Genomic DNA, 22,295 nt, shown 5'->3' on the forward strand with positions numbered 1-22,295 from the left:
TTATCCCGCCATCGGTCGGCTTTTAAGTTCCAAGATGGTAATGGAACTGTGTTATCTCTTAGTCAAGACAGGGGGTGACTATATTCTTTGCTGCCGTAACCACACAGCATAACGATCTATTGTAGTGGTGAAATTATTCAACTTAAGGCTGGCGATGGCTGGTTTTATACTCATACACACCATATGATGTGGTCAATGTTTGTACGAATATCTGTTTCTGGTTTGGGTACATGTTTTTTGGGTCTTTTCACAGTGCCTCAAAGAGCACGTGTGGTCACGGCTGACATCATAGATAACTGATGGAGATCGTTAAATATAATAGGCATGGTATCGTAGCGTGATGGTTGGCGTTAAATTCCGACCCTTCCCACTGTATATTATGAAGAAGAAATCTTTGCACAACAGCGATGTATCACAAGCTAATTCAGTTTAGTTCAGTTACATATACTTTCCTTTACAATAAAAACGAACCCAACTTATCATTGTATCACAATACCACTTAAACTAAATATAGATCGGTAAATAGCAAAATATAGCAGCATACAATAAACAGAATCGCTCCCAAATCCCCTAGAAAGCTTTTAGCATTCCCAGTATCGATAGCAATGCTAATTCGCTTATCAGAACCGATACCAACCATTAAGTTGTGAATGGTAATACTCGTACTGGCGAATTCAACGGTAAGCAATCAGCAAGTACTAATATTTATAAGATTTTTGAATTTGATAAATGCTTTGTAAATGTATTATTTAGTAGTAATAAAATGTGGTTTGATAAAAGAATAAGGGAAGGGAAATATAATTCCAAAACCAAAATGTCATAATATTGTATTAATACCATAATAATTGTATAAATATAAACATTTTTCACAAATATTTGAATATATCTTTTAAATGTTTTGTGATTTTATTTTACCGTACTCTGTGAAAAGATAATAAATTTTCAACATAACTAATTATGTTGCTTACAAGATTAAGTCATTATCACAACATAAAAGTCTGTCTTTTATTACTTTCAAGCGAGGATTTAGAAGATTTTATTAATTTTTGGACGCTTTTTGCCAAAGTATAATATTATGTAAGAATCAGAAGCTGTGTCTGCTATCAACACGTTGCTCATGATACTTATCCTTTTTGTAAGTTTTTCTTGAGATGTGTAAGAATATGATAAACGTATCGCTGGCTCTGGAGACTACAAAATTTATTTCGAATATGAAAAATCATAATTTCAGATAGATGATATTACTCAGACATCATTACATTACTACCTATCATTAAGTGAATATACGCATATACGTGCATTTCTAAAGCTCCATTCAAAGAGATTGTACACATCAGTTGCTAGCGTAAGCACTTGCAGTATGTATTCATACAACTTGTCTGCACAACCAGAAAAATGTGACTCATTAAGTTTAAACAAACACTTTTCTCGCACACATAGGAGAGAAGGCCTTATTTAATATGTACGTAACTACTAATATCAAAACCAAAACTGAACATGAATGTGTTTATGCACAAAACAATTTACACTACAAACTCATATTTAGGCAGCGTATTTGAAACTACAAAGTCTGATTATGATTTTGCATTGAAATTGGTTTTCAAATTGTACGAGTACTACGGTAATAGGACCGGACTCGTGAATAGCCCAATGCCAATTTCAACAAAGCGTTCATTTCAGCTAAGAATCGTTCGCCCATATTCAGCCTAGGAAATGGGACACAGCGAAATCCCTTATTTGGAGTAAAGAATTGTGAATATGATTTCAAATGGATGCAACACAAATGGAATGCAGTCAACGAAATGCGGGCGAGCGACCTAGTTTTTAATCAGATTAATCCTCTCAATCCGAATATGAATATTTTTATGATATTCGAGACGTGACCTAATTTATGCTAATGATAGAGATAACAGGAAATAATTGGATAGATTAGTTGAATAATTGTGTAATTTGAACGTTATTGTGTAATTAGTTTAACGATTACTGGTGATCCTCAATAAATAAATAAATAAATAAATAGAATTTTTCACAAGTAATTAATCTTAAAAATGAAGGCAGTAAAATAAAAGCTTCTCACATTTTATATACCGAAAGATAGTTATATATAAAAGAATAGAATTAGAGAATATAGTATTTATATATATAAAACTTTTATTATTTTTATATATTACTAGTGTATTTTATTATTTGAATTAAGAAGGAACAACGGGAAATTTTCCGAGAAATAGCTGGCAATCATTACAGCCTATACAGTCCACTGCTGGACATAGGCCTCCACAAGTTTACGCCAAAAATAACGTGAACTCATGTGTTTTGCCCATAGTCACCACGCTGGGCAGGCGGGTTGGTGACCGCAGTACTGGCTTTGTCGCACCGAAGACGCTGCTGCCCGTCTTCGGCCTGTGTATTTCAAAGCCAGTAGTTGGATGGTTATCCCGCCATCGGTCGGCTTTTTAAGTTCCAAGGTGGTAGCGGAACTGTGTTATCCCTTAGTCGCCTCTTACGACACCCACGGGAAGAGAGGGGGTGGCTAAATTCTTTAGTACCGTAGCCACACAGTACATAGCAGTAATAGCTGGCAATAACGATTATATAATATTACAAAGGACTAATTTTGAAAGTATAAAAAACTAAACAAGATAATAACAGCTTCTTCGAAGCCGGCTTCTTTTGACATTATAGTTTTCATATTTCCAGGATGAAATGGCTTTTTAATGCAAAATATGTGTACTTTCTTTATTGCACTCACACATACATAAATTGACAAGAGCATAAAATTGATTTTACTGTAAGTCTTCAAACAACCTAATGCTGAGCTGTTTTCTCCAATCAAAGAAAACTTTACCTTTTACACAAAATATATAAGCCCTAATTCAACAAGCAATTTATGTATTTAATTTACAACGCGAGCTTAAGGCTCTAAAAAAATTCAAAACAAAAGAATTTAATTAAAGTATTTATTTTTTAAACATAATACATACGTGACTCAGATGACATATAAGATACATGGTAAATTAAAATGGCAAAATCTGAATCAAACTTAAGAATCGGTTTAATTCTAGTTAAGTAGGTGGTATAATATTGCATGACTATTTTTATAAATTAAAAAATCAAAAGCAAATATACAAATACAAAACGAAAGAGATATTCTTATAATAATCCTACAGGCGCTTTATTACTTAAGACAACAGATCGACTGTCCTGTGAGTACCTAGTAAAGCACGTGTAATGTAGTAATTACGTGATTTGACGCTAACGGAAATATGTTTCTGATATACCAAGCATTTTTCTTCTGCTTTTTTCCACTCTTATCCACTATGTAACTATTTTTTGCGTGTCCTAATAAATTACTGACTATGCATGTCTCATAATTTAATGCAGAGACTGAATTTGACCTAAATACTCATTTTCACCGTGTTTTCGATTTGGCAAGTATGTTGACATGATATATGACTGCTTAAAATTATTTAAATTTGTTCAATTTTATTTTAAAATTAAATAAGTGAAGTGATAGAAAAAAAAATTATGGTTAATTTTGGTAACTACTTAGTGTTTATTCTACCTATTTCTATTTTCAATGCTAAAAAAAAGTCAGTTAAAAGGGCAGTATTTTTGGACCAATTTTAAGTTATATACGAACTACTTAGTTCCGCGTAGATGTGTATGGATATACAAATGAAAGTAATTTATCTCTTCTGCGTGTGTATTTGTATCTTCAGCATTAAATTAAGCTTGACGTAGGCTCAGGATTGTATTCGAAGTTTTCGAAATGAAGATGAATCAGTATATTGGACCGATATATTTTCTTACTTTTCCTTTCAAAAATAAACATCTTATTGAACTCTCTCGGGCCTAATTTTCAAACAATTTCTTCCCAATTTGAAGTAACAAAGTCTCTAGCTGTCACTTTGAAACAGAACACTCACTAGTGTATAAGGATAGCATAAGATTTATTGGAAATCAAAATCCAAATTGCTTTAGACAATCTGGTCGTAATTCTACCTTATCTTCAGAATAGAAAAACCGGATAAACTAATCTATTTTTATTTGAAATTAATCGTTATAACTGATGAACATATAAATGGAAGTGTTATTCTGCTGGTGTGGGAATTTCCGTTAAGTGATTTCAAGACTTCCTTTTATTTTCCAGACGACCCTCGTAACTTCACCTACGTTAACATTTATGGCTACCGTTACATAAACAAGTAAACAAATCTTTTCTCCTATCACATTAGTATATATTAACTAAAATATATATGTAAGTATACCAGTAGAGGAAAAAAAATACAAAAAATATCACGAATCAATTTGAAATGATTATACGTGTTTTTGATATACAATTAAATCTTGTTTCGAAAATATCTTCTATTTCTGATTCATTGACACATAATTCGGAAAAGAAAATATGATGCAATCATACGATTTGACGATGCATGGACGATGTTCACTGTACCAAATTACGATAATATTCATTGTTAGGACCGCGTTCATATCTATCGCCTAATGTTTTCTTTTCAAATGTTTGTCATATTGCCATTATTAGTATGTACTTTACCCTACCCTACTGTACCTTGACCTCACAGAGGGTAATCGTTACATAAAAGTGTGTTTATATAATTTGCCGTCTAGCATCTAAACTTCAAAATAAACCACTCATACAAAGCATTAGCCTACTTTGTAATATTATAAATATTGGTGCTATGCAAGTTTTATCATAATACTAACGTCATACAATATTGACTTCCATAAATTTTAATTTTGTGTTTACGTGGAGTAGAAATTTTAATATTGTTACCTCGTATGAGGTATAATCACGATTCAGCCTGTAACATCCCACTGCTGGGCATAAGGCTATTTCTTCACGCAGGAGAAGGCTACAATTAAAGGATGTAAGTGATAATATTATCTAATTATTATTTAACATAATACTAATTCTTCTTTCTATATGAAGAGAGAGGCCTGTGCCCAACAGTGGGGTGTTATAAACTGAATCACATCGAATAATACCAAAAGATCTTCAAAATTTTAGTGTGACTTTATATTGCTTATTGCGCTGCAAATCTATACAACATAATATTTTCAACGGAACTCGGAACTGCCTGCCAAGTCTGCCTTAATTAGTGGCCAAACTCAAGACCAGTGAGAGGAAGATGGTAATCAAGTCTACCGCTGACATACTACATTTAAAAAATACATAATAACCAAAGACATTTTGTCTGGTAAAGGATAATATTTGATTTTAAAATTGTTCTGCGACCATTGGCGAACAAAAATAAGCTTAGGGAATTTACATTTGCCAGATGGTGTTCTAAAATAAACGTATTAGCTAACTCAAAATATACAGAGAAACTTTATAAATGTCCTTTTCTAGATAACGGCGAAAGCCTTTTTCTGCAGTGGGATATTTTGTAAGCTTATATAAATATTTAAGGTTATTTTTATTACTACATTGTAGAAATTATTATGACGATGGAGTTAGAGCTTAGAATAGCTATGAAGGTATTTATGTATATTGATTTTTATACTTACATGGCATTGAAATAGTGTCAAGGATTAATTGGACTATGAATGAAACACGAAACAGAAAAATGATGATTGATGATTATTTCAAAATTACTTTCGAACAAAATCTTTCCGCATTTTAGTTGTTACAATTCTTAGCCTAATCAATAAATAATATTAATAAAATGTGAGGTATATTTGTTAATTTAATTATTTATTATATTTTATATTTTTAAAATGTTTAAATACATATTAATTTAATTAATATACATATGTTGTATTTTTAATCTACTTTACATTATCAGAAATGTTTTGTAAGTTTAGCGCCACAGTAATGACAGTAATTTGTCTAAGTAGATGATACTTTGTCGAAAAATCACGCAATTCTTTTTATCTTGTATGGTACATGCCTGTACTTAACTAATCACATACATCTTACGAAACTCCATCATCACCTAAGAATAAATTTATGCGTTATATTATAACCTCACAAGAATATTCTAGGCACCTTAAAAATAATAAACATATTATTCAGAGTTCAAACAAAAACGTACATCATCCCTCTATATGTTTTCAGATTATTCAAAAGAAATTCTTTTAGTTTTAATTAAATAACATTTCGCGGGTTTTATTAAGATTACGTTGTGAATGCGTAAGCATGTATTTTTTTCTGAAAAGTACATATTAATCAAATTATATTTTCGAATCGTCGTTTTTTTCAGGTTTACTTGAGATTTTTGGATGTTGCCATGTTGGTTAACGTTTATAGTTGATGCTCTATTCTAAAAAAAAAACGTTGCCTAGCATTAATATAGCCTATTATTGATAAATTTTCTGTGTGAACGGACTGACGCAATTAATTGTATTAATGTTCACACAAAATGCTAAAGTAGTAGTATTCTCTCCGGACAATTCACTCCCGCTTACATTATTCGAAAAAAGTTGTTTTTTTTTGTGCAATTCACACACGGCAGAAGTAAAACTTCTGCAAGAAGCGTCAGAGAGATTTTTTTCATCGAGAATATAGAATATTGTATAATGTATTCTATCTCATTCTCGCATTCATCATATTATATTTCATTTATGTGTTTCTTTATCGTGACGTACTTTCATTTTATCGTGTTTCAAATCACGATTCTAAAAAAGTTTTACTTCAAAAAGCTTTTCCAAATTAAAACACACATTACGAGTAGAAACACCTTTTTTAATTCACCTTTTTTCAGAACAACTCCAACGCCGTTATACCCTTTTACGAATTGTTCACTGAAACAAAAGCCACCTTAGGCTGTTTATTAACTCAAGAGTGTCCGTGTGATAATAGCAGGTAATAAACAAATATATATTACTAACCGGCTTCAAAAAAGGAGGAGGGTACTCAATTCGACCGTACATAATATATATTTATGTATGATGTGATTTTGATAATTCTTTTTTTGTTGGAAAGGAGATATCCTAAGTGTGGTACCATGATAAAGAAACCAGGATCTGATGATGGGCTCACTGAGAAATCGAGGGAAATCCTCGAAAATCGTAGTGATGACTAGTGCGTTTGTTAATATACTTAATAACTTGTCGATGTAATTGAAGTCGGTTTTTTTCGTTTGCGAGCAAACCCAATTATTTTTTATTGACGACCGCTCTGGTGTAATGGTGCGTGATCTGTGTCGGCGGCGCCTAAACACCGACGGTCGCGGGTTTGATTCCCACTCGAAGTGGATATTTGTGTTTATACATATATTTATTTCCGGTCTGGTTGTTAGACCTTGTGGATCTCCCCGCCGTGCCTCGAAAAGCACGTTAAGTTGTCGGTCCCGGTTATTTTTAACTTATATAATTGTTATAGTTAGTAATTTAAAGCCCAAAAAAATTAAATTTAGCTTACATAATACAAAATGCAAAAAAAATGGGGAAAGAGGCCTATGCCCAGTAGTGGGATATTACAGGCTGAAGCGACTTACAAAATGCAATAATTATTCTCATTTTGATTACATATAATATTTAGTATGTACAAAGTTTGAATTTGTTTTTTTTTTGTAATTATGAAGATAGTGGCGAGTGGGATTAAAAGTAGCCTAAGTTACTCCTTATTAAATATTAAAAACAACTATTAACCTCACCGATATGATCCAATTTAAATTATTTATATCCAAAAAAGGATTGATGATGATGTTTTTGAAATATAATAGATGGTGCTGCTTTAAAATTGTCTTGATATTACTTATATTTATTTAACTATGTATATCGACCTAATTTACTTATATTGCGTGATTTTTATAGTGTGAAGCTAGCTTATAGCATGGTTATTAACATAACAACAACATTCAAATATGCTTCGTTAGATTAGACGTTGTTACAGAATGCGTTGAAGAAATAAAGGTTCACTGCTCGTTCCCGGTAGGTGATAGCATGATAATATGTAGTCTATATGTTGACCCAACTTCTTAATAATATTCGTGCCAAATTTGAGGTAAATCCATGCAGTACTTTTTGAGTTTATCCCGGACATACATACAGACAAACAGAAAAACAGACAAACAGACAAAAATTCTAAAAACTATATTTTTGGCTTCGGTGTCAATTGTAGATCACACCCCAAGTATTCTTTTAAAAAAATATTCAATGTACAGTTTTGACTTCCCTACCATTATATTGTATGTATAGACTAACCCCTTAATCTTTGTAACTTAGGGTTATGAAAAATAAATGTTGGCCGATTATAGACCTACCCGATATGCACAAAAAAATTCATAAAAATCGGTCCAGCCGTTTCGAAGGAGTATGTTAACTAACATTACGAAAATTTTATATATAATATAATAATTTTACGTTGAACCTATATCTCCAGCTACAATCTAAAACGTAAATTACAATGTTACAGCAATATAGCTAGTATACTGCCACATTAGATAGCTAGCAATAAAGTTAGTATACAACCACTTATCGCAAACGTCTTCCTCAGAATATTCCCAGCTTACAGCGTTGAAGCTAAATTGATATCTGTCGGAACCAATGACAAGAGCTTGTACTAGTAAATACTTGTCTATTCCAATTGTTTTGTAACACTGTAACAATATTACGCAAAATTGGGTATGTTTGATTTAATTTAAATATTAAAAGTTATAATAATCATATAAATAATATTGTATTCAAAATTTTATCAAGCACGTAATCTTGACCACACCGACCAATCTCTATCTCTTTTCCATTCAACGTGACATTGTCGTCATCACCAGTACTATTTTGATACAACTGAAATATTAACTGTGGCAGAAATTCGATTGAACCACTAGTGCCACCAATTTTGAAATACACGAATATGGTAAAACCGGGAGAGATGCCGCAGTGGGATAGATGCCTCATGTTCTAAAAACCTAACATCCCGAACTCACAAATAAAAATTAATCGCATAAGTAGGAGTCGAAGACACCCCGTACCTCAGATATCCACAGATATTCATGTGGCAAGGACGCGTTTGGATCGTGTGTGTAATTTTCTCCGTGGCGAAATTTACAAACACGTCAAAGTTTTAAAGGTTAGTATTTAAGGTTGTATAATTTTATAAATAGTAATAAATTCCGTTATATTTTTTATCACGTCTATATACTGGGTCATTGAGTTTGCATATAGTTGTAAATAGATGCTATTTTGTTTATAATTTATTTAAAAAATACGTGGGCATCTATCCCAATCACAAAGGATAGTTGCCCTGATTTTTTGAGGTATAGGTGCCCTCATCTATCCCTTCATTCACCATATACAGAGTAAGTTTATATGTATAATTTTTTTGTGTCTGTTATATTTTTTATGTATTTAGGTATATTTATGTTTGGATGTTTTACTGATTCTAGCAGAACTATGCCACGAAAATATAAAAGAAAGGAAGAAATGTGAGCTCGAGTATGTTCTTGGACTATAGAAAACCTACAGTCAGCTTTCGATGAGAAAGTATGATTGTGCATGTGCATGTTGACACTTGATATGAATATTTTAGACCAACAATTAAGAATTTATACTTTTTTTGAATAAATGATTGTAAAATTTAATTAAATTTATATCAGAGACTCACATATATAAAAATTATATTCTAATTATAACAATTAAAAGATATAAAATAATTGTGTTTGCTCGCAAACGAAAAAAAAAACCGACTTCAATAACATCGACGAGTAATACAACGTAGATCGATCTGGTTTCCTTATCATGGTACCAAACTAGGAATATCCTCTTTCCAAAAAAAAAAGAATTATCAAAATCGGTACATCTAGTAGAAAATTATGCGGTATAATACAACGTAGGTCAACGAAAAAAGCGTTAAGTAAAAACGCATTATTGGATATAACTCGAAAAGTAGTTGTTAGATCTCAAATAAATTTAAATGGGACCAATTGATATACACCACCTTTCGATTAAAACAAAATTTGTCGAAATCGGTCCACCCGGTCAAAAGTTCTGATGTAACATACATAAAAAAAAAATACAGTCGAATTGAGAACCTCCTCCTTTTTTTGGAAGTCGGTTAAAAAACACAAATTTTTTTCATTGCTATGGCCCATGTTTCTTGCAGACAATCGATGTTTTAGGAGTAGCCTAACCTAACATTTGGTTTTTGGTTTTTCGTTTACACGGTTTAAAAGGCATCTATCCTACTCACTATTTTCGTGGTGAGGCAACTATCCATATAGGTAGGCATCTATCCTCAAATAAAAGAGTTCACGAAAAGCTAATTTCTGCTTAATCTGCATTGGCTAGGTTGAAAAAAAATAGTTATAATTCAACATAACGGATTGAGCTAGCTACATTACTAAAAATTATTAGTATAAAAATCATATTTTTAAAATTAGGTGGCTATTTCAAAAAGTGAGGCATCTATCCCGGTTTTACCCTACACATACATTATTGTGTAAATAGTACTTTCCTGATCTTCAAAGATCAGTTTTGCTACCCATTTAATTCATTGATATTAATAAACATTGTTTGCAATTTCTTTTAATCATAATGTAATACTAATAACCTATTTCAGTTTGAGACAACATAGTTACTAGGCAGTTGACTTATTATAGAACTTTGGTTCAGAGATTATCAACTGCAAAAAGTACTAATGTATTCCTACAATTAGTGAGCTGGAAGCCAACATTTTCTTCTCCTAATCTCTTTCCTAATCTTCTCACCAGAACTTTTTGTATAGCATATTTTAAGTCAACGATACATTAGTAGTTTTCCTATTCTAATGCTATTTGCAAAAAAAAAAACTAAAAAAAATACAACGCAAAAAAAAAGGTTATTAATTCAAAACATTATATTTTCAACAAAACCATTAAAATCTTGCGTCAATGGACATAGCAGTCACCGAATGCGAGCAAATGACAGGTGATAAAATTCTTAAGTTATAGTGTCATTTTGACGATTTGGAACAGGTGGGTATAGCGAGAGTACAAAATTTTCATGTTTACACTGTATCAAGCACATTTATACAATTTTAAAGGTGTATTCAATTTTGCACCTAAACTCCAAACAAATAAAGCGTATACTCCCTTGCCTATTATTTACCGGAATCAATGAATATTAGTTTAGGGTTGTATAATGTTCAACGGAGCTTTAAAAATGTCAATTTGATACATAAAATACGTAAAAACGTTAACGCTCATATGTTTTATAGAAATGTTTCTGGAAATACATCTGAGGGCTCTGCCTGTTTACTTTGCCTGTTTGTTTATATTAAAATCGATTTTAGTTTGGATTTTGCGTTCGTTTGTACTTTATTAAGCATGTTGCAATAACCGATGTTGTAAAGAAGAAAGGCCTCGATTCTACTGTATTTTGTTACGTGATGTAATAACTTAATAAATTGTTTATGTTTACTTACTGTTAATGTGCATATAAAGTGGCCCTTGAAGGAATTAATTATAAAAATTTACTTTAGGTGGTGAATATATTTTATTATTTTACATTGTAAGGTTTATGTGAACGTAAAGTTTAAAATAATAAACACTGTTCAAAACGTAATAAATACGTACAACCAATGAGAAAGAAAATGTCAAAAAATTTAGTGCGGTGGACACTTGAATTGCGGAAGCCCGATACTTTAAACACCAATAAAGTATATTTCCCGTAGCGAAAATGATATACGACTGACAAAAAAATGTATTATTTATATTCCGATCTTTTCCAATAGTGGAACAATGAGTGAGTGAAAGAATAAAATATTTTGTCAAAAAAGCCCCGCACATGTACGAGTATGTAAACTGTTGATAATATCGCCTATTTAAGGGCTCTACTAGACGAGATGATAATAAAGTATATCTAGTGAACAACTTACGTAGGCTTAATCAGAAGCAAGTTTAACAGGGCTAGGACTTTATCCACTTCGCTTATAAACTTCAACTTTGCAATTCACAGGTAGCGAATAGAAATGTGCTGTGTGGCTACGGCACTAAAGAATTTAGCCACCCCCTCTCTTCCCGTGGGTGTCGTAAGAGGCGACTAAGGGATAACAAGGTTCCACAACAAACTTGGAACTTAAGAAGCCGACCGATGGCGGGATAACCATCCAACTGCTGGCTTTGAAATACACAGGCCGAAGACGGGCAGCAGCGTCTTCGGTGCGACAAAGCCAGTACTGCGGTCACCAACCCGCCTGCCCAGCGTGGTGACTATGGGCAAAACACATGAGTTCACGTTATTTTTGGCGTAAACTTGTGGAGGCCTATGTCCAGCAGTGGACTGTATAGGCTGTAATGATGATGATGATGAATGAATAGAAATATCTGAAAAATAAAACAGTTTGAAAACAAACATAGTTTGCGTTCGATTTTGAATATGAAAAATATAGGTCAGCACACTTTACTTGCGACCAGATAAAACTGCTTCTAATAAACAGGAAATATCGAATGAAATTCGTGACCATATTACAAATTAGATGAATTATGTCCGCAACGCCTACTTTGGTCTATATTAATATCTTAGTTATTACTTATTAACGTTAAGAGTCTTATTTGTAACCCAATCTAAAACCTTATTGAGTTTTGTTTGTTATGAAATCCGAGACCTTATTTTATTTATTATTTATTTACACTTTCGCACACTAATGCAAATGATATATAAAAATAGAATTTGCATCTGTTGCAACAGGCGGCCTTATCGCTAATACAGCGATCTCTTCCAGGCAACCTTGACCTTCTTGAGATTCGGGAAGATTTTTAACCTACGGAGTAAGAAGACTATTGACACCAATTGAACCTTTTTCAAAACGCAAGAAGTGGTTTTACTTCAAAACTCATCACGTTCTTGGCTTTAGGATGACTTTATATCTGTAAAGTCATCTGCGATTGATAAAACGCTACCAAATTATTCTAATTTCAAAAATTATTAAAAAATTGCAAAAGACCGTCTACTTACTATCTTAATGATCCATATAAAAATGTACATAAATCACTGATGTTTTTACGATTCGTTAAAAATATAGAAAACAATCAGAAGAGAATTTAGGAAACTAAACATACCCTATGGATTTATTTCATATCACCTAATAACACTTAAACAATTTTCAACAAATATTTAGAGTTCTTATGTCCTATTTTTATCTTATTTCTTTAAATGTCATGTAAAATTAATATTCATCATCATTACAGCCTATACAGTCCACTGCTGGACATAGGCCTCCACAAGTTGACGCCAAAAATAACGTGAACTCATGTGTTTTGCCCATAGTCACCACGCTGGGCAGGCGGGTTGGTGACCGCAGTACTGGCTTTATCGCACCAAAGACGCTGCTGCCCGTCTTCGGCCTGTGTATTTCAAAGCCAGCAGTTGGATGGTTATCCCGCCATCGGTCGGCTTCTTAAGTTCCAAGGTGGTTGTGGAACCTTGTTATCCCTTAGTCGCCTCTTACGATACCCACGGGAAGAGAGGGGGTGGCTAAATTCTTTAGTGCCGTAGCCACACAGCACAAAATTAATATTGCATCGAGTATATTTCAATATCAATTTCTGTAAAAGCAAAGCCACTTGGTATTAAATGATATACCTATGTTGTTTGAAACTTGCTTTATAACATAGTAAACCAGCTTTAATGAAAATAACTTACGGCTTTACGCCATACTGTTCGAAATACACCAAATTCTCGCCTTTGTCAGTATTGATAAGTTTGAGAAAGTGCGTCTTTGTGTCTTTAGAGCATGAAATTTATTACATAACTAACTGCGTCTGCGTGGAATTTAACAAAATAATTATTCAGTTCAATGTTCAGTTCGCAGAGTCAAAAATAGATAGAAAAAAACCTAAATAAAAGTAGCCTAAGTTACTCCTTATCACATCAGCTATCTGACAGTGAGAGTCTCGTAAAAATCGGTACAGCCATTTCAGAGATTTGCCGGAACAAATAGATAAAATTATACAAAATGTTATTTTGGTATATGTATCGTATATCCATCGATCACCAACCCACCTGCTCAGCGTGGTCACTATGGGCTGACGCCATTTTTGGTGCGAACTTGTGGAGGCCTATGTCCAGCAGTGGACTGTGATAGGCTGATGTGTGATACATCCATATGCATTTAGTAAAAATTTCGGTAAAAATCGGTTATTTTAATATTACAAACAGACACTCCAATTACGATAAATAAAATTGGAATATATACTTGAGCAAGCTCTTCTTCAAATAGGACATATTAATATAATCTTATTAGAGGTTGCTCCTTAAAACTGTGTTTTCTTGCAAACGAAAAAAACACCGACTTCAATTACATTGACAAGTAATACAACGTAAGTATACGAAAAAATAGTCAAGTAAATACGCGTTATCAAAGATTACCCAAAAAAGTTATAAGATCGCAATCAAATTTAAATAGGACTACAATACAAGTATTCAGAGCAAAAAAAGAATCATTGAAATCGGTTCACCCAGTAAAAAGTTCTGAGGTATGTATGTGTGATAATATATATATAAAAAATAGACGAATTTTCGAAATGATATAAAGTTCTCGGTAAGAAAAAAAACTTGACACACACACACACACCTTTTTTTCTACTCTATTATTTTACGCACACAAAAAAAAAACACAGACTATAAGACCGTGTTGATCACTATTTTTTTTTTTTTTTTTAGATAATTTCAAGAGTCCAATAATAAAATAAAAATGTCTAAATAAAATGTATTTATTCAAAGATTAATCTTTTAGTAAATTATTCCCTTGCCCTAAATTTAAGTCAAAAACACCTTTTTCAAAATATTTGTAAAATCCAATTCGCCTAGGTCTAGAACGGTACTTCACAATTTGCCAAGCAGAAAAGTTAAAAATGTGTTTCAAGCAACTATATTCTCCTGACAATAGTTGATACTTTGCTATCATTAGCACGCTATCAGTTAACACGCAAAACTTAAGCTCTTTGACGTTTGGAAGTACGTATCTCGTACAATAAAAGAAAAGAATTTATTCAAAATTTATAACAATAAAATTTCTTGCAATAATTCACCGTGGAAGTAATACTAAGAAAGCAATAAAAGAGTGATTTGAGAACTGTAACAGCCAGATGTGCGACGGTATTTTAAAAACACATTGACTGAAACTACTTTTATTTGTAGAACTATACAGCTTTACGCACCCGTTGCATACGAGAATTTAGAGGCTAATAATATTAAATATTTTTTATTTTTATTTAACAGGTTTAACTACAGTTACTTTCATTAATATAACTTAAAAATAATTACAAATATTACAAAATTAAATATAATAACTACTTATAGGTAAACACCACATGTATAACAATAAAGACATTACACAAAAATTACACAATCAGAAAACTTAAATAACTAAAAATATTCAAAATTAGAAAAAAAGTTGTCCTTTGACGGTACCAGACAATAATAAAATTACGAAAACGTTGTCAAAGACTGTACATATTACTCGTATTTTAAACACGTTTTTACGATAGGAATACGAGTAGATGGAGTCAGCGTGAAGGTCAACCAAACCACTACAGCTGTTTAGATATTCCTGGCACAAGGGAACTAGAACCTAGAACAGTTCTTCTAAGAGGGGTTATTGGTCTCCTAGGGGTACGTTTGGGAACACGGAGGCTAAAAGAGTGTAACAAATGTGGACAATTAACTTTGTTGTTAAAAATATATAATATACCTAAAGAAAATATTGATTACACTCTTAACGTTATAAAGAGAATTAATTCTATTTTATTTATTTCTAAATACCGTTGGGACTTCATTTGCATTGACAGTGAATATATGAATGTTGTTTTTTCAGTTTTCTTTGTGGCCCTTTTCATTTTTTCAGGATAAAGCTGTTCGTGATATATTAAGGGCCGCTTAGGTCTCACGGCATCATCATGTCGGCGTAGCAGATCTCTGCGCTAAAGAGTAAATTGCATATTAAATTATTATTTATTAAAATATTTTTATACATAATTTTACTGTTTTTTTAATATTTAATATTAGTTTTTAATCATTAAACGCTAGTTTATGATAGTAATATATATTATACCTTCATTTAAATCTGTATTTTTGTATGTATATGTTCGTAGTATGTGCGTATTTTTGTGCAATTGTAATATTAACTCAATTTATCAAATTAATTTAAAAGATCGATAAAATATATCACTGCCCAGAAATCTACTCCTACAAATTCAATAAATAAACCCGGTACTAAATCTATGTTATAAATAGCTGGTAGGTACACCCACATTACTCAATAAAGATCTCATATCTTATCTTTTTCTTGGACCCTAGTATATCACGTTGCTCCAGATTGTCGAATTTACTTATATTCAGATGGATAGTTGAATTTAGAGGCTTATTTAGCATTCAAAATTTTAGGGGAACCGATTCAGATTCGAAACTAAAGCGAGATAGGTACATGTAGGTCATCTAGCTAATTCGCATAATATAACATTACTTAATTTTAATTTGGTTTACTTAAGTAATGAAATTAGTACATAGTAGATATATAGCATAGATAGTCATTTAATTCAAAAATATCTGTAATTAATGAAGTGATGTGGTCGCACATAGCAAGTATTATAATAGGTCGCAAAATATATTTTTTGGGGTGTGAAGAATCGCCTCGGGATCACCAATTTAGGAGTGCGCAGAACGGTATGTAAAGTCCCTCATCCACCATTGCAAAGGGAGGATCCTCCGACGAGACGGGTGTTGTGTCTGGTGGGCTAACGCCCCCAACGGTCGCTTTTTTTTTTTTTTTTTTTTTTCGAATTGAAGAGTGCTGTTGGCCCTAGCGGCCTTTACAGCGTCACCGGTGAGAGGGGCCGGGCACTTAGGCAAGCCGGCCGCGAAGGAAGAATGGGAGCCCTCTGGGAGGGCTCGGAGGGGAAAGACGCCCGCCCTAAGGGTGTCTCCTAGCGAGATCGCACCTCGGCTTAGAGCGTCGTCGGAGTGGAGGAGGCGCTATGCGGAGCGCTGAGACGGCTTACGGACGGTCGGCTACGCGCCTAGGCGCGTGCGAGCCGTCAGAACGCGGGGACCTCGCCCTCGCAGGCGGGGGCGGTGTGTGTGTGTCCTGTGTGTGGTGGTGTATATGGCGTTAAGCGCCGTGATCCTATCGTCAGGGTCGGTTAAGGCGTGCATGGGACGCCTTTGTACGGTCTGTAAGTTACCTCTACCTACGTATTTGCAAGCCTCTGCTACAAGAGGATTTGGCTGACTGCGCGCTCTCTCAAAATACGCTGTAGCGAGTATTTTGAGGTGCTTCGCGATTGAATCGATCTTAAGGTCGCGATGTAAGTCGACGGTCAACGGTCGCTGTCGGGTTCTTATATATATATACTTAATCACTTTGAAAACTCTGATAGCGTGATGTAGCATACGTCAGTTTTTCTCTAATTACATAGTATGTTGTGCGATAGATGTCGCTACATTTCATACAAATAGAATAAGAGTGTCCCTATCCAGATTATTTCTTTCTTTTTAAATTTCACGTGTTTGTCGTCTTATAAGATAGAAGAAAGTTTTTCAGGTCAGCTAGTAGCTTATATTTGAACGAATAAACAATTACGCATCCTAATCAATGTGCAACGATTTAATTTCCTTTCCATTAACAATTTTAACTACTTAAAACTTAGGCAGCCAATTCTCAAGTCAGATAAATACAATATTTTTCCTTCTATATTACTACGTACTTAAGAATTATATTATTATTATATATTACTAGCTGACCCCGCAAACGTTGTTTTGCCGTATATTATTAACCCCCTTAATCCCCCATTATAACTTGGGGTATGAAAAATAATAAAATATTTCATGAGAATCGGTCAAGCCGTTTCGGAGGAGTTTAATTACAAACACCGCGACACGAGAATTTTATATATTATACTTGCTGACTCGGCAAACGTTGTATTGACGCTAAACGCTATTAAAAATAGGGGTTTGTGGCAGAAGGATGAAAATTTAGGGTTGTATGTATTTTTCAACGCCGAATCATAATAAAATAAAGCATAAATAATTTGTCTAAAAATAAAAAAAAATAGGGTTGGACTACACTTAACATTTAGTGGGATGAAAAATAATAGAATATATATATATGTATCCGACCGAATTTCGGCCATGGCGACCACTTCGACCCCTTACAGGGCTAGGCGCTGGTGCGCACGGAGATGGCTTATATAGCCGATTTTTGCAGTAAACTCCCTTGCACAAAGTGGGCAAGTGAGCTTACCGCTCTCATAGTTAAAGTGAATGGCGGCGAGTGGACGGTCCCTGAGCTCATCGCGCTTGGCGTCGAGGTCAGCTAGTCGCTGCTCCTCAAATTCACCAGTACGCTCCCTCACGATCTCGCGCCATTCCGGTCGCTGTGCTGCCAAACTCTCCCATCGAGAGGGCTCTATATTGCATCTTTTCATGTGACGTTTCAGAACATCTTTGTATCTGAGGAGTTGTCCACCATGCTTTCGCTGGCCTTCCTCCAGCTCAGAGTAAAAGATGCGCTTCGCCACTCTGTCCTCCGACATCCGTGATACATGACCGCACCACCGAAGTTGGCGACGCATCAAATATGCCTCAATGCCACCAACATTGGCCCGTCTTAGAACTTCGGTATTACGTACCCGATCGGACCATCTGATCTTCATGATGGTGCGCAGGCATTTAAGGTGGAATCGATCGAGAGTGCGTATATGACGACGATACACACACCAGGTCTCGGAAGAGTAGAGAAGGTTTGGCAGCACGATCGACATATAAACCGAGATCTTAGTAGCCAGCTTAAGGTCATGCGAGCAGAAGACCTTGGAACACAGCTTTCCAAATGTTGCAGCTGCAGCACTTATCCTGCTGTTGATCTCGGCATCAAGGTCACAATTAGCTGTTATAGTGTTCCCCAGATAACGAAATTTATCGACCTGTTTCAGCACATCCTCACCAAGCTTAATGGTCAGTGTCTCCCGACCATGGATGTCTAGAGACATTACTTCCGTCTTTTTAACGTTGATCTTTAGGCCGAATTTGCAACATGCTTGATGGAAAGCGGACATCAGCTGTTGCAGGCCGTCTGGGGATTCTGCCAAAAAGCACAGGTCATCAGCGTACATGATCTCTGTGATCAATGCATAAGATACTTTGGTGCGCGCCTTAAGTCTAGCTAAGTTGAAAAGACTGCCATCAGTGCGAAAGCGAATGCGAACTCCTTCAGAAACAGCTTGTAGGATCTCCTTGACTACTACTGCAAAGTATAGGGCGAACAGTGTGGGTGCTAGGACACACCCTTGCTTTACCCCACAAGTAACGGGAAAAAAGTCGGACTGTTCGCCGTCTACGGAGACGCAGCACTGCATATTGTCATGCAGGAGTCGCAGAAGTCTCACAAACTTCTCTGTGCATCCTAGCTTTCCCAGTACTATCCAGAGGGCTTCGCGAGGCACACTGTCGAATGCTTTCTCCAAGTCAACAAAGCAGAGATACAGCTGACGTCCCTGTTCTCTGCTTTTCTCCTGAAGTTGACGCACCGAGAAAATAGCTTCACATGTGCCTCGGTTAGGTCGGAAGCCAAACTGGGTTTCAGGCAGGATCCTTTCTGATAAGTCCCTTAGGCGGTTCAATAGAACTCTGGCAAAGACCTTCACAGGAGCAGATAATATTGAAATACCGCGATATGAACTACAGTCAGAACGATCGCCCCGGTTCTTGTAAAGGGCACTAATACGAGACAATTTGAAATCGTCTGGGACTCGCTCCTCCGCCCACATTCGGACAAACAGTTTCCAAAGAGACGTGTGCAAATCCTTACCGCCGTACTTCAACAGCTCGCTTGGTATATGGTCAATGCCAGCTGCCCGCTTATTTTTCTGCTGTCTGATGGCGGTGACAACCTCGTCGAACGTCAGCGGCTCATCTAGCTCGATAGATAAAGGGAGTTGAGGCATTAAGCTGATGTTTCGCAGATCCGCTGATCGATCCACGTTGAACAGAGTGTTAAAGTGTTCAGCCCAGCGTTTTAATACTTCCTCCTTGCTAGTGAGGAGGTGTGAACTGTCTAAAGACCTCAGAGGTACTTTTGCTCGGCAGGAAATACCAAGCAGCTTTCGCAATTCGCAGTAAAACTCCCGAAGCTGATTAGTGTCAGCAAGCCACTGCATTCGACAAGCTTTGTCACGCCACCACTTATCTTTTATCTGACGAGACAGCTTGCGCAATTCTTGGTCACTCGCTTTGACCGCCGCAATGTTTCCGCCTCTTCTACTGTGCTGTCGCAAGAGTTCCCGATGTTTGTCGAGTGCTGCCCGGAGAGCCTCATTGTTGTCATCGAACCAGTCTTCACTACGCCGGTCTTTGGTGCCCAATGTAACTAACGCGGTTTCCATAATATGACTAGACATAGCTCCCCAAGCAGCACTGACATCATCCGTCTCATTAGCAGGCAACAGATTTCCCGATAAGGCTTCGGCATATTGTTTTCTAGCCTCGCAGCACTTTAGCCTATCCACGTTTAAACACACAGGCTTTTTCTCTATGGATCTACGAGGCCGGCGGAGGCGGAGTCTTAGCTTGGTGACAATGAGTCGATGGTCAGTCCAACAGTGCGCACCTCTCATAACACGGGTGACTTGTACTTGACTGATATCTCGTTGCCGTATGATGGCGTAGTCTATCAAATGCCAGTGTTTAGACCGCGGGTGCATCCAGGTTGTCTTGTGCTTAGCGGCAAGCCGAAACATAGTGTTCGATATCGCAAGGTCGTATTGAGCACATAGACTGAGCAGCAACTGACCATTGCTGTTCATGTTGCCGACTCCATGTCTGCCCAGAACTCCAGGCCAAGCCTCATAGTCTCGGCCAACTCTGGCATTGAAATCGCCTAGCAGCAATATCTGCTCTTCGCTGTTGATGTTGTTAAGGCATTGAGATAATTCCTCATAGAATTTGTCCTTGATGTCATCAGACTTGTCCAGGCGTTGGTGCATAAACACTGATGACATTAAGGTAGTTGTCTGAGTCCAGGTGAAGGCGCAGCGTGGTAACGCGGTCCGTGATGTGCACAGGACATTCATGAAGTCGCTTTGTTAATTGAGTTTTGATGGCAAATCCTACCCCAGACCTACGAGGTTCAGATGAAGGGGTACCCTTCCAGAAGAAAGTGTAACCGCCTCCAACCTCCACCAGCTCTCCTTCATCAGCGAGATGTGTTTCGCTGAGTGCAGCCACATCGACATTATAACGAAGAAGTTCACGAGCTACTATAGCGGTTTTGCGTTCGGGGCAGGCGTTGCCATCTCGGTCAATGAGCGTTCTTACATTCCACGCGCCAAATATCATGGTAGGCGGTTTCATGATTGTTTTACTCTTTCTGTTACGTCGACCACGAATTAGATTGATGCAGTGGCAGCCGCGGTTACTACCACTTTCCGGGTTGGGACGAGCCTTTTTTTAGGGCACCTTTTCTAGCCCCCTCCTCGGCTGAGCGAGGAGAGCAGTGCCTCCCTAAATAGGGCTGCTCTGTCACCCCAGGTGCTGCCGAGTTCGCATTGTCGTCCCATACTTGCAATGCGAAGGCGACCAGGACGTGTATTCACGCCCCTGGGGCCGCCTATGTGTAGGTATCAGACAAAGCCCGGCTCGCATCCCGCCGGACCTCTCTACCTCAACCCATCGCCATAGGACTTAGCGTACACGGAGTCCATGAATCGGAAGCAGTCAACTGCGCAGGATATATTAAGGTGCGCAAGCGTTCGCGCATACGCAGGCGCACACACTCGTCCTCCCCCTCCCTAATTCAGTGGAACGGTGAACCGATACGACTGTGGAAGAGGTCGGATGATGTGTCTGGCCGACGGTAACTGTACGCCCTCTGCCGTCGCCCTAGGCCATCCACCTTGCCTTGCTGAATCGCCGAGTGTACCAAACCCCTTCGCAATATCTACATTGGGTTGCCACCCTCGCCGAAGCAGACTTTCAGTGGGGATACTACTGTCTCGACGGGAGGGGGCCAGAGACAGTAGCAGCTCGGGAAGCCGGGGAGATGTTGTTTGATTCTCAGACCTACCCAATATGCACACAATATTTCATGATAATCGGTCAAGCCATTTCGGAGGAGTTTAACTACAAACACCGCAACACGAGAATTTTATATATTAGATATATAAATATATTTTTTAAATAACTTAAATACACGAATTATAACATACAAAAGCGGTCTTATCACTAAGCTGCAATTTCTTCCAAACAATCTATAGATTGAAAAGAAAATTTTAAGACTGTAGTGTATTATGGCACTCATAAAACCTAAAGGACAGTATTTCACACTAGAGATGCTTCCCGCGTTCATGTATCACTCTAAA

Source organism: Melitaea cinxia, chromosome 23, assembly GCF_905220565.1.
Source record: "Melitaea cinxia chromosome 23, ilMelCinx1.1, whole genome shotgun sequence".
NCBI lineage: Eukaryota > Metazoa > Arthropoda > Insecta > Lepidoptera > Nymphalidae > Melitaea > Melitaea cinxia.